At 41.8% G+C, this 12,075-nt stretch overlaps 1 long non-coding RNA gene across 2 annotated transcripts in view; it reads left to right on the forward strand.

Moving 5' to 3' along the window:
• The window catches only part of LOC310757577, a 20,494-nt gene continuing 8,419 nt past the window's right edge, over positions 1-12,075 (forward strand). For both annotated transcript variants that reach the window (XR_014545330.1, XR_014545331.1), the window contains exons 1-2: positions 1-247; positions 2,826-2,932. This is a non-coding gene — a long non-coding RNA (uncharacterized lncRNA). The remainder of the gene's footprint in view (positions 248-2,825; positions 2,933-12,075) is intronic.

A 12,075-nucleotide genomic window follows, 5' to 3' on the forward strand; every position in this document is an offset into this window, starting at 1 on the left:
ACTAACAGAAAGGGCGTACATATTTCCTTTAGATATTATAACATTAGGGATTCTGCTCCATATTTTAAACAGAGTAGTTCCAGGCCAGGATTTACACAAAACTTGGGAGCTCAGGAGCCTAGGTGTGTGGGAGGGGAGCAGCTGCAGTTTTCGCTTGGGCTTTTCTGTGTTAGAGTTTGTTCTCAATTAAACAATTTGATCACCATCCTGCATGTAAAGATTACATCTTACACCTCCAAGAAGCATGGTGAGTTGACAGTACGTACGTCATTAAGCCGCACTTGGTTGATCTTAAAGATCATGTGTCAGAGGGATCCTATTTGTACTTTTAGGCTGACATTTTAATAATCCTCTGTCTTGCGGATGTTTCTTTCCCTTGCCTTCAACACCTGGGGGAAAACCTGTTTGTTCGCTTTGCTCTCTCACTAATGTACGAACGGTTTGCTCATTTAACAACCAAGTGCACCAATTTCCTTCTATCAAATGTTGGAAGATATCAGTCTGTTTCCAATTTGGGTTATTGAATGCTGAATTCTTGCCACCCGGTGCTGAGTTTTTGCATCCTTTCCTCTGGGCTCAGTTATAAAACTTACCCCATGCAGCATTTTATATTTGCTCCTGCTAATTTCCCGTGCTACAGAATGGATGCCCATCTTGACAAGATTCGTATAAATCAGCATTAGTTATTTTGAAATCCACACAGTTGATGCACGCAAAACCAAATTTGTCCCAGAATGATAACTAACTATAGTCTATATTCACACATTAACACTGAAATCTTATGCATGCTTACCAGGGAGTAAGCCCCAGTGGACCAAGTAGTACTTACATCCAAGTAAAGAGGCATAGGATGGGGGGGTCAAATTTGCTCCCCAAGAGATGAGTAACCTCTGGCTCTGGCATCTGTGAACAAGCTATTAAAATGACTGAAGTCAGCCAAGCAGATGTCCATGTAATAGTGAATTTAAGTAAATTCATTAAGGTAAGGATCTGCTGCCCAGGGTGATGCTAGTCCCTAACTTTTAGAAGAATTTCCTGTATTTTGGATAATCTTGTGTAGGGCTATTTAAGACGTCAGAATGGAAAAAAGTGAAGCGTAACCTATATTTATCTGAATTTGGATTCATGCATAAAAATCAGGATACACAAATCTGTGTCCTCTTTTTAATTAAATTTTAACTTGTTATTTACTGCTTAATTGCTTCTCAGGATGTGCAAGTAGCCACCCCATGGACCCGATTTTGGGGAAGCCAACATGATGGCTGGATGCTGTTGAAGTGAAAGCCCTACTACCAGCACAAGCCACTTTGGACCGGGACCTCCAGCCATCTTCCGATCCCTAGTTTGGATACTTTCCTTTTATGCTTCTGGGTAACACTGTCATCTCTGACCCAACAGTGTTGGCAGGTTTTTGAATCACAGCATGAACCTGCAAAAATCTGTTTTAGCAGATGTGGTAGTAGGTAAAGGATTTATTTGCACTCATGAACAGAAATGCCCCTCCCTTGCATCCTTCAACACTCTGCAAGAAGTGGGGGAAGGCACCTTTCATATCTGTAGCTGGAGTCAGCTTGGCAACAAGGAAGCGCTCAACTTTCCTGTGAGAAACAAAATATAAATAAACAAAGACACCAGAAATAGCAGCACAAAAGCAAATCTGCCCACCAATGCAGACATTTCCTTACGGGTTTGGAATAATGTCCACAAACGGCAGCTCAGGATAGACTAGAGAGAGATGGGTTGAATTTATCAGGCAGGGCAAGGAGAAACTGCTGGCCCATGCAGAGAGGAGGAGGGAGGGGAGGCGAACCAGATGGGACCTAATAGGTCTTTTCCATCTCTGATTTCTATGATGTACAGCACATAAAGCTAGAAGCAGCAACGGTTGAAATCGATGCTGAGCCAGAACTGAGCAGAGGGTTTTTAATCAATCTCAAAGGCCATTTATTGTGAAGATTCAACAAAGCGACAGAGATTATCGCTACGACACAAGGAGCCAGGACACGGAAAGCAAGAAAAGAGCACAGAGAGGTTCTCTTGGGAAGGTCTGAATGTGCTGCCTTGGCCCCTTTCTCAGACTTAATTGCAACACCGAGGGAGTGGAAATAAAGATTTTGGGGAGGGCATAATTTCTTCCCAATTCCTGATGGCTAAAGATTTCAGAAAGGGAAGCATTTCTTTCTGTCACAGGAATGGGAAAGTTACAACACATCAGCTTGGTAACCTACACACACATCCACACACCACTTACAAGGTCCTGATTTGTGACTGAAGATCAAAGTAAATTATAGCAATATCATAACATTATGCCAGATTAGTGTCATCCAGCCTGGTGTCATCCATATGTTGCTGGGTTCCAACTCCCATCATCCCTGATCACTGGCCATGTTGATTGGGGTTAGGAATGGATGAATTTGTCGTTTATCCAAGTTCAGTCCTTTGCAATATTGCTAACCCTTTTAGTGTATGTTTCTCCTAATACACACCTTTTTTTGTATGCAGTGTTGCCTAATATACTCATTTTAGAAGCAATTTTCCTTAATAGAATGTATTTTTCCATGTTATTTTCACCAAAATATGCATTTATACTCCTTTGCACACATTCTTTGGTTGGGAAACTGCGTCGCAAAATTCACAGCAGTGTGAACATTAATGAATGGCTGCTTTTCGGTTTACGTGTTTTTATGGAAAGTGAAGGTTATGTAGCTTCACATTAAAATGTGGCACCCCCCAGGTGAGTGGGGGTCATGGGAGTTGTAGTCCATCAAAATTTGGCCAATAAATTTGACCACAAGTGTATGAATAAAGGTTTCATTTAAATCTAGGAGAAGTCTCACCCGATTTTCTCAGTGGTAATTGGCTGGACTGAACCTTTTGTTGTGTAACGCTATGGAGAATGAAGAGGCAAAGCTTCTCATGACATGATTACTAGGTACGTCGCAGTTGAGCTTCGGTGGTTTTAGAAGTGTCATAATTACATTGATATGGTATTTCTGAAGAAAATATCGGCAAATGAAAGAGGAAAGGTAAGAGTTTCCAGAGTTGTTAGCAGGTAAGAGACTCTAATGCTGCTCCTAATTGTGCTTCTTCCACACTTGGGAACTCTCAAATCTTCTGTTTCTTTGATATTTCCTTGCTCAAAGTTGAAAGACGTTGCTTTCATCCATAAAATACTAAGATATGAAATGCATATTGACACTAGAGCTGTCAAAACAACCTTCCTGCCCCCTCTACATTTGTTCTCCTTCTCTCATAATGCTAGAATATAGGGTCACCAAATAAAATTGAGTGGCAGCAGGTTCAGGACACACGATGCATAATCAGTTTATGGAATCCACTTCCCCAAGATCTGATAGTGATAGCTAGCCACAAAAGGGCGAAACACATTCTTGAAGCACAGCTCTATCAAAGGGTCTTAGCTTTAGTAGCTAAATGAAACTCGGATGGGCAGATCTGCCTATTTTTTACAGTACTTTTGCAAGTTTTTTCACATTCTGTTCGGCTCCATTTTCACATTAATCTGTAAATATTTTTTAAAACCATCTTGAAATATTTAAATAGCATTTAAATGCTGTGTATTTGTCTCTTGCTTCAATTGTCTCCTTTGTGCCATATTCGAGAGATACCATTTCAGTTTCTGTCTGTTTTCAGATTGTTGGCATGTGGTTCTTTGAGGAGTTTGTTTCTTTGTTGAAATGGGTACAGGAATGTATTGATTCATCACTGATATGTTGTATGTCTGTGATTCGACTTGTGCTCTTCAGGTTGGCTCAATGTCTTGTGTTATCTGCTGTTGCTTCCCTCTTGCTTATTGTGTCACCATTGTGCTCTGAAATGTGTGATCTGTGGGAGTTAAATATATGTAGTTGGTTCTGCTATATGGCAGGAACATAAGCATACACAATGGTTGCATATCTTGGGTGAAGAGGATTCAGATGATTAAAAAAAAGATCTTAAAGGGTTGTTGTGTATAGCCTACATTCTTATAAAAATAGTGGGGTCCTCTGGCACCATGAAAACATTTTACAAAAAGAATAACCACCACAGTGTTGACAAGTTGGATACAAGGAACTGTGACCAGAAATAAACTTGGCAAAGGGGAGCATCCCCATGCTCTCCTCTCCTTGCAAGCCCCACCACTGACAGTCCCTTCCATGACCCCAAAGCTTCTCCAGAGCAGCATGGGATAGGGCACAGAGGCTGCAATAAATGCTCCAAAACAGGCAATAGCCCTCCATGCATGGAGGTCTCTACTCTTGGAAGGTACTTCCACCTGATGTTTGCCACTACCAAAGCAAAGCAGAATAAGATGGCAGTTGCAGGGGGTGGGGCCACTGAGGATCAATGGTAAGATGTTGGAGAAAATATCTATGCGTTATGTGACTTGCCCTAAATCTGTCAGGGATTCTTTAGCTGTGATTCCTGAACTGCATAGGGTTAGATGAGACGATCCTACTTCTATGATTCTGTGATTCTATACTGTTGAGTCTTGCCCCGTTTTTGATGTCCGCTACTTGTTTATAATTCATTCAAATGAACATTCTGTTACCCCCTACCCCCAGGAAAGAAAACCATCATGGATCTACCACACCAATGTCAGCGTCATTCTGTGATGAGGTTTCTGGGGCCAGTTCTCATTTCCACAGCTAGAAAACTAGGGAAGCTGCAACAAAAAAGACAGAGAGAGCACTCCCAATTCTGACATCACTTGACAGAACATGTCTACTTGACTGTCTACTTGACCCACTGACAGCTATCTCTCTCCTTGGAAGGGTGCTGGGGCATTGAGTGGGTGGACTGAACAAAACTGAAAATGGCTGACCCTTTCCTTCTGAGATTGAAATCATCTCACGTTTCCTCACACTAATAAGATACACTAACCTGCTGCCTGCCAGCAGAAATCCTCATTAAGCCACCTTGAGGAAGAACATCTACTGAAAGTTTCTTCATCTCTTCACACTTTCTGAAAGACATCCAATTAAGTATACCTATGCTGTCATGTGCCAATGATTCACCTTAACTCTCAGCACAAGATACCCACTTCTCCAAATGTGAACCCTGATTCCCACTTGATCAATCAACTCCTCAACGGGAAACCAGTGGTAGCGTCACTTGACTCGAAATCTTCACTGACAGCTCTCAGAAACATATGACAGGTTTCTCTCAGCTTTCTAGAAAAAGAATTCAAATGTTAGAAACACAGTAGAGCTATAGTATATTGTCCTAGAGTTTATAGGAAGCTGTAGTAGCCTCCTGTGGAGATAGACTCTTCTGGGGGGGGCAGTAGTCCTTTAAAATCAGGAAGTAATTAAATTAGGGACATCTGGCATGCACCTGGGAGGCCTTGCTGCCAACTATGAGGGGAAAAATAAATTTCTCTCCTGATTTTGATTTAAATGGAGACAAATTGCAATGTTGTAACTTTTAGATACCCTGTATTTTTCAGAGTTGCATAGAACTGAGAAATACATTAGGCATGGCTTTCCCATCACAGTGCAGGGGTGAAAGAGCCACACCTATTTTAATGTTCCTTTAAGGTAATTATTAAAGATAGAATAGCACCCCCTTCCCATATCATCCTAGCAATCTTACATCTGCATGGAAAAATAACAGAATTCATTGGGACCTACCTCTGCTTGTATGCTTACAATATGTGCAGGAACAAGATGAAGTGGGGAAACTATCTAAGGGCTACTATGTTTCCTTTAAATGTGAATCAGGAAAAGGTAAAGATGACATGAAGGCCCTGTCTCCGCACAATATGGCACCTCCCAGCCCTAACCTGGATGGTCATAAAACCTCAGAGCAGCTTACAGAAAGTGTGGTGCAGTGTCAGACTAGGACCTGGGAGACCAGGCTTCAAATCCCCACTTGGCCCTGAGGCTCACTGGGTGACTTTGGACCAGTCATTGCTTCTCAGCCTAACCTACCTCACAAGGTTATTGTGGGGATTAAATGAGGAGGTGGAGGACCATGTAGGCCATCTTGAGGCCCTTTGGAGAGAGAGAGAGAAGTGTTTCACCTATGGTGGACGTGCCCAAAGATCAAGGCCTTTTGGGAAATGATTTATAATGAAATGAAAAAGATATTTAAGTATACTTTCCTGAAAAAACCAGAGGCTTTTCTCTTGGGTATAGTCGGCCATTTGGTGCCAAAGAAGGACAGAATCTTTTTTATGTATGCTACAATGGCAGCAAGAATACTTATAGCAAAGCACTGGAAGACTCAAGATTTACCCACTCTGGAAGAATGGCAGATGAAGTTGATTGACTGTATGGGACTGGCAGAAATGACCGGCAGAATCCGCGACCAGGGAGAAAAGTCAGCAGAAGATTGGAAGAAATTTAAGGAAAATCTACAGAAATATTATAAAATTAATGAACTTTGAAAAGATGTTGGTTTGAACTTCGGTGGTCTCCAGCTGTTATGATAAAGATAATGGGGATTATAATTGTTTTTGTTACTAAATTTAAAAAAGTTGAGTGGAAAATAAGGTGATATTCTAAAGGGAATGTTAAGAGATTAGGATTTGCTGAATTAACAAATTGAACTAGAGAACAAGAAGGGGAGGTATGAGGAAGTCAAAGAAACATGTGACTGAAAATTGTTATTGAAACTGAATTGTTTTTAATATTTTTCTTTTTCTTTTTCTTTTTGTCTTTATATAAAATTGGAAAATTTAATAAATATTCATTTAAAAAAAGGAGAGAGAGAGAGAAGTGGTATATAAATGCAGTAAATAAATAGAATTATGAATAAATAAAATTATCAGTAAAAACATACAAAAACAAATATTTAAAATAATCAACAATAATTAAAATCGGCAATAAGCCAAAACCTGATGAAAGCATTTGGCAGCTTCTATATGTCTGAATAGGCTTGCCTAAACAAAGATGTTTTGAGTAGGCACCAAAAAGAGTTAGGTGCCTGCCTGCCTGCCTGCCATCAATAGGCAGGGAATATAGAAGTGCCCCCTCTTTGCTTATGTGATTAAAAGCCTCCTCAAGGACATTATTTTTCAGCTAGGCTTTCAACTTGCTGAGCATAGATGTTTTACCAATCCCTTGATTTGAGTCTCTTTTATCTTCTGTGACATGTTTCTTCTCTGCATTTTAAAGATGGGTTATTAGGTGGGCAGAGTGTGCCTAAGAGTCACTGTGGTGAAGGAAGAGCTGCTGGTAGAGCCACGGCCACATCCATTGCCCCACCAGTTTGCTGCAGCCAGGGTGGGAGGTGAGCGGGCAGCCATTCCTTCTTCCCTCCTGCCTCTGCACCATCCCAAGGCTGGCATATATCTCTGTGCCATTCCAGAGGATGTGTCATGGAAACATGGAGGGCTACCCATAACACTCCTTCAACACACTCAGTTTTACCTGTCACCTGTTGCAGATATTAATATTGTGCAATTTGGAGCAACTGGAAGCATAGGAACTGACTCCTTTTGGAAATAAAGCATTTTCCAGGTCCATAAAGATATTATTCAAATTTTACTAGCAAACTTTCTTCATAACAGAATGAAAACATCAAATGTACATAAAAATACCTGTACAGTGACTTGTGCTGTCCAGCACAGGCTCAGCATCTTAGAAAGTATGAAAGGTCTCTGTCTCTCTATCCACAGCCTGCATTCTTGCCTTTATTGGCCTTAGGCTGTTTACTCTCCCTTCAGGAGAGTTTCACTTGATTGAGTTTGGGAGACAAAGACTAAAGGCAAGTCCCTTTCAAAATGGAGATTTGCAACTCAATACCTTCATCACGTGATCTAAAGTTACAACACTCACATGTTAACTACCAGAGAACAACAGTTAGTTAATCATCAACTTAGAAAGAGCTCAGTGTGCTCTACTTGGCTTTAATACAGCCTCATGGGAAAGCAGCATGTTAAACTTTCTGCAATAAACCTTTAGCAATTTTTCATTTCAGTTTCAATTAAACAGTCATACTTAACATTCCAATCGCTGGAAAATGGATGGAACATGCACTGATGGAACATGCACAGCAGCCAAGCTCTCTGTCCACGTGCTGAGGAAACTGGTTGCATATGAGTTGCCCTGCTAGTAGTCCTCCCTCCCCACCAGTGGAGCAGTAACCTCCATGGCTTCCTGAGGACCTTCCTAAAAACAGCCTCAAGGTAGTGATAGGATTGCTTCTGGGCTTGTTCCTTAGATGCTGTAAGGCATGGGTAGGCAAACTAAGGCCCGGGGGCCAGATCCGGTCCAATCGTCTTCTAAATCCGGCCCATGGACAGTCTGGGAATCGCGTGTTTTTACATGAGTAGAATGTGTCCTTTTATTTAAAATGCACCTCTGGGTTATTTGTGGGGCATAGGAATTTGTTCATTTCCCCCCCTTCAAAATATAGTCCAGCCCCCCCCCCCCCGCAAGGTCTGAGGGACAGTGGACTGGCCCTCTCCTGAAAAAGTTTGCTGACCCCTGCTGTAAGGCTCCCTCAACATTTATTTATTTGATGAAATAAACCCTTTCAATAAATAAAATCAACAAACCAGAAGATTTTATTGTGGTTCTTTTGGGCACCAGCCTGTTGCTCAGTGCCTTCCTGGGACAGTGCATCAAAGCACCACTCCACACACGGCGCTTGTAGCAAAGCCAAAGGTTAGCTGTCAATAGATAAATTGTGAAGGCAATGGAAATTGGTCTTGCCAGGCAGAACGGTGGGCAGAGTAATGCTATTTTCCCCTTCTATTCCCTGTTCCGTTCCAACGTGTGCGTGTTTGCATTTTTCATCACCACTTTCATTTCAAAAACTTTCATGCCTCGGCAATGAAGAATGAATAGTAGAAATAAGCTGCTTGAGAAGTTGAAAAGGGGAGTGGGGTGGGGGAGAATCCAAACAACAGAAATAGTCCCTAATCTTTCTTTAATGTATCTCTTCTTCTTGCTTCCTCCCCCCCCCCCCTAGAATGGAAGAGAATGAGGAATAGAGGGCAACGGAAGAACCTTGCTGAATAGCCCAACTATAAAAACACAACCACAGTTACTAAAAGCCCAATCTATTTTCAAATGATTTGCTCTAATGGAATGTTGCTGTACATCTTTTGATGAGACAGGAGTCTATTTAAAAAGACAGGCGCTTTCAAATGTGCTTTTAAACCCCGTCTGTCAATTAGAACAACATCAAGGGTTCAGTGGCTGGGAAAAAAAGATGACAGTAATGAAGCGCTGGGAGGGCAACAAGAGAGAAAAGACATAAATCCAGTGGCCGGAGAGAGAGAGAGAGAGAGAGGGAGGGAGAGAGAGGGAGGGAGAGAGAGGAAAGAAGGGGAAACAAAACTGAATTTCAGAAAGGAAGGCAGGGAGGAAAATAAAGCCGAAAGGTTTTACATCACAGGTAAACCGAAGCTTCTCGAGTATTTGTTCCCCCTCAAAGAGATATAGCTGAGCAGAGAACAAAAATATTTTATAGTAATTACAAAAGTCTGCTGCTGCCAGCTAAAGTGTGTAGTCCTCTACCCAGAGGCAGAACTTCATTGGAGACCAGTCTTCCTAGAGCTAACGTAGGAGGGTGTTGCAGAGCACCTGAAAAGTAGCTTTCCTTCACGACTGGGTCATCACAATGCACCCTCTATGCATCTACTGTCAGGAAATGACCCAGAACTCTTGAACCCCACCGCCTCTTACTTTGGAAATTAAGAAATAGGGCCAATATGAAAGGGCAGAAATCTCAGCATCTTAATGGATAACGACAATTCCCCTTCCAATGGCTTTACTGGAATTGCCAGTGTTTAAATTCAATGAAGGGTGAAAAAACAGTGTTAAAAAAAGCACATTCAACTTTAAAAACAACAACAAAAGTCCCATTTATATGTGTCTTGTCTGCTAACATTTTAGGTATTTGAGAGAGAGAGTAGGTGCAGGCCATGATGGGGGGGGGGGGGGAATGATAGAAGCTACTAGGGAATCTCCAACATTGTGGGAGTGAACTTCTACTCATGCAATGGGACTTCCCTCTCCCCTTCTCCTCTCTTAAGGATCACAGCTTTGCTCTGGAGGGTCCCCTCAATCCTCTGGAGCAGATTTAGCGTTATACGGGGGGGGGAGGGGGAAGTCTCACTGCATTAGCAGAAATCCCTTCTGCTGAAAGATGGAAACTGTGTTCAACCCATCAAAAACAAGAGAATGCATCCCCTCCCCGGGCATGTTACTTCTTTGGTGAAAAACTAGCAATCTGCTCTGTAAGAAACAGCTACTGTATAATGAATTTGTGGTGGTGGCATGGACAACTTATTTAGATACATGGCATGCATACATACAAAACTGTCTTCTGGATGAGATTGGCATCTCATGGCCACTGAGTTCAACAGGTAGGCACACACAAAAGTCAAGATGTTATTTTCACTAATATGTGCATTTATTTATTTTTACATTCCCACCTAATTCACTGTCAGGATGCTGTCAGCGGCTCCCAGGAAAGTATAAACATAAGGGAAGGTTTCTTATTGTCCCTTTTCATCCAATCATTACAGAGAGAGGCTATAGAACCCAGCCTCATGGATAATGGTGTTGTCCCAAGTGAATCTCCACCCCCCCGTCTCTCCCACTTCCTCATTCATCACTTCTACGGGTGCTGTTATATGCCCTCTGTCTTCTAGCTCTTTGCTCTCCTACTTTCAAGGCTCGCCGGGTTCGGGGGGGGGGTCTGGAAGGCTTTGCAATGACACCGTGTCCGTCAGCTATCACCTTGCTTCCTCCTCCTCCTCTCCTATTATTTCCCTTCATCTGCCTCTGAGCTGTGACCGCCCGCAAACCACTGTTGTAAGTCTATGCTGTCTTCCTCTTCCTCCTCCCTGGAAGGGTCAGGGTGGGGAGGCAATCTCTACCATTCCTCTTCTGTCTAGTCCCTGACATATACACATTTTTGTACATATTTTTGGGTTGTAGAACTGCATCGCAAAATTCAGAGAAGTGCAAATATTTCCTGTATATCACGTTGGTATTGTTTCAGGAAGCATAGGTTAGGTAGGATTGCAGTAAAATGTGAACCATTCTCTCATTTCAATAATAATAATAATAATAATAATAATAATAATAATAAATGATAATAATGGAAATGTCTGCCAGTCTTCATCAGGAAGCTGTTCCAACCCTGCCCTAACAATTTAAGTTTGTTGTTATTGGTTATTTTTAGATGCCATTTGTACTTATTTATTTGTTTGTTTCACAACATTTATATGCCACTTGATTGCAATAAAATCTCAAAGTGGTTTACAAAAATAAAAAATAAAAATTATCTGTAAGAAATCAGTAAAAAAAAAAAATCACAACCCTTTTCACACTGTATCATCTCTTTCCTAAGTGGTTGAAGCTAATTCAAGGCCTCTGCAATGTATTGAAGCCTGCACTTCTCTTGATTAACTAACAACCTAGGTGAGGCAAGATGGGCCCAGATTATTTTTAGGTTTCCCCTTTTTGGGGGGTGGGGCTCAGACACAGAAGCAGAGTGTCTGCCCTTGAGTCTGAGCCCCTCCCTGTGGAAAAGGGTGCCTTCCTGGCTGCAGAGACGTCCATCTTGCAGCAACAGGCACCCACAATCCTGAGGGGAGGTTGGCACCCCTGCCCTCCAGTGTTCTTAGAAACCAACCATGTTCACACACACACACACACACACACAATCAGAAATGTGTGTTGGCAGGGGAGATTTATCATTTTCCAAACTATGGACCTGTATCCAACAGGAAATTGTTTCAAACAACCATGTGTGGGTAGAAGGACATCTCATGTACAATTAAACGTTCCATCCCTCTCCTCTCCCTGCATGGCCAATAGCCTTCCCCAAAAATTTTTTGGGGTTCTCCTAACCCTCCAGAGCAGATTTGGTGGGGGGGTGGAGGAAAAGGAGGAGAAGTTTAGTCACATGAGCAGAAGTTGTTCCTTTCATGATGTGATAACTTCACCCGATTCAACCCAAAGTGTCTTTTAAAAAATAAAATCCAAAAGCTGAGAATACAAATGGAATTACAAAAACTGGATAAGAGATTCATGAGTTCTAGATTCCCATCCCTATACTAAGTAATAACAACAGGACACCCACAAATTACTCTAAGCTTTCCTTGGCTGG

Source organism: Podarcis filfolensis (genome assembly GCF_964270895.1).
Source record: "Podarcis filfolensis genome assembly, chromosome: 2".
Lineage (NCBI taxonomy): Eukaryota > Metazoa > Chordata > Lepidosauria > Squamata > Lacertidae > Podarcis > Podarcis filfolensis.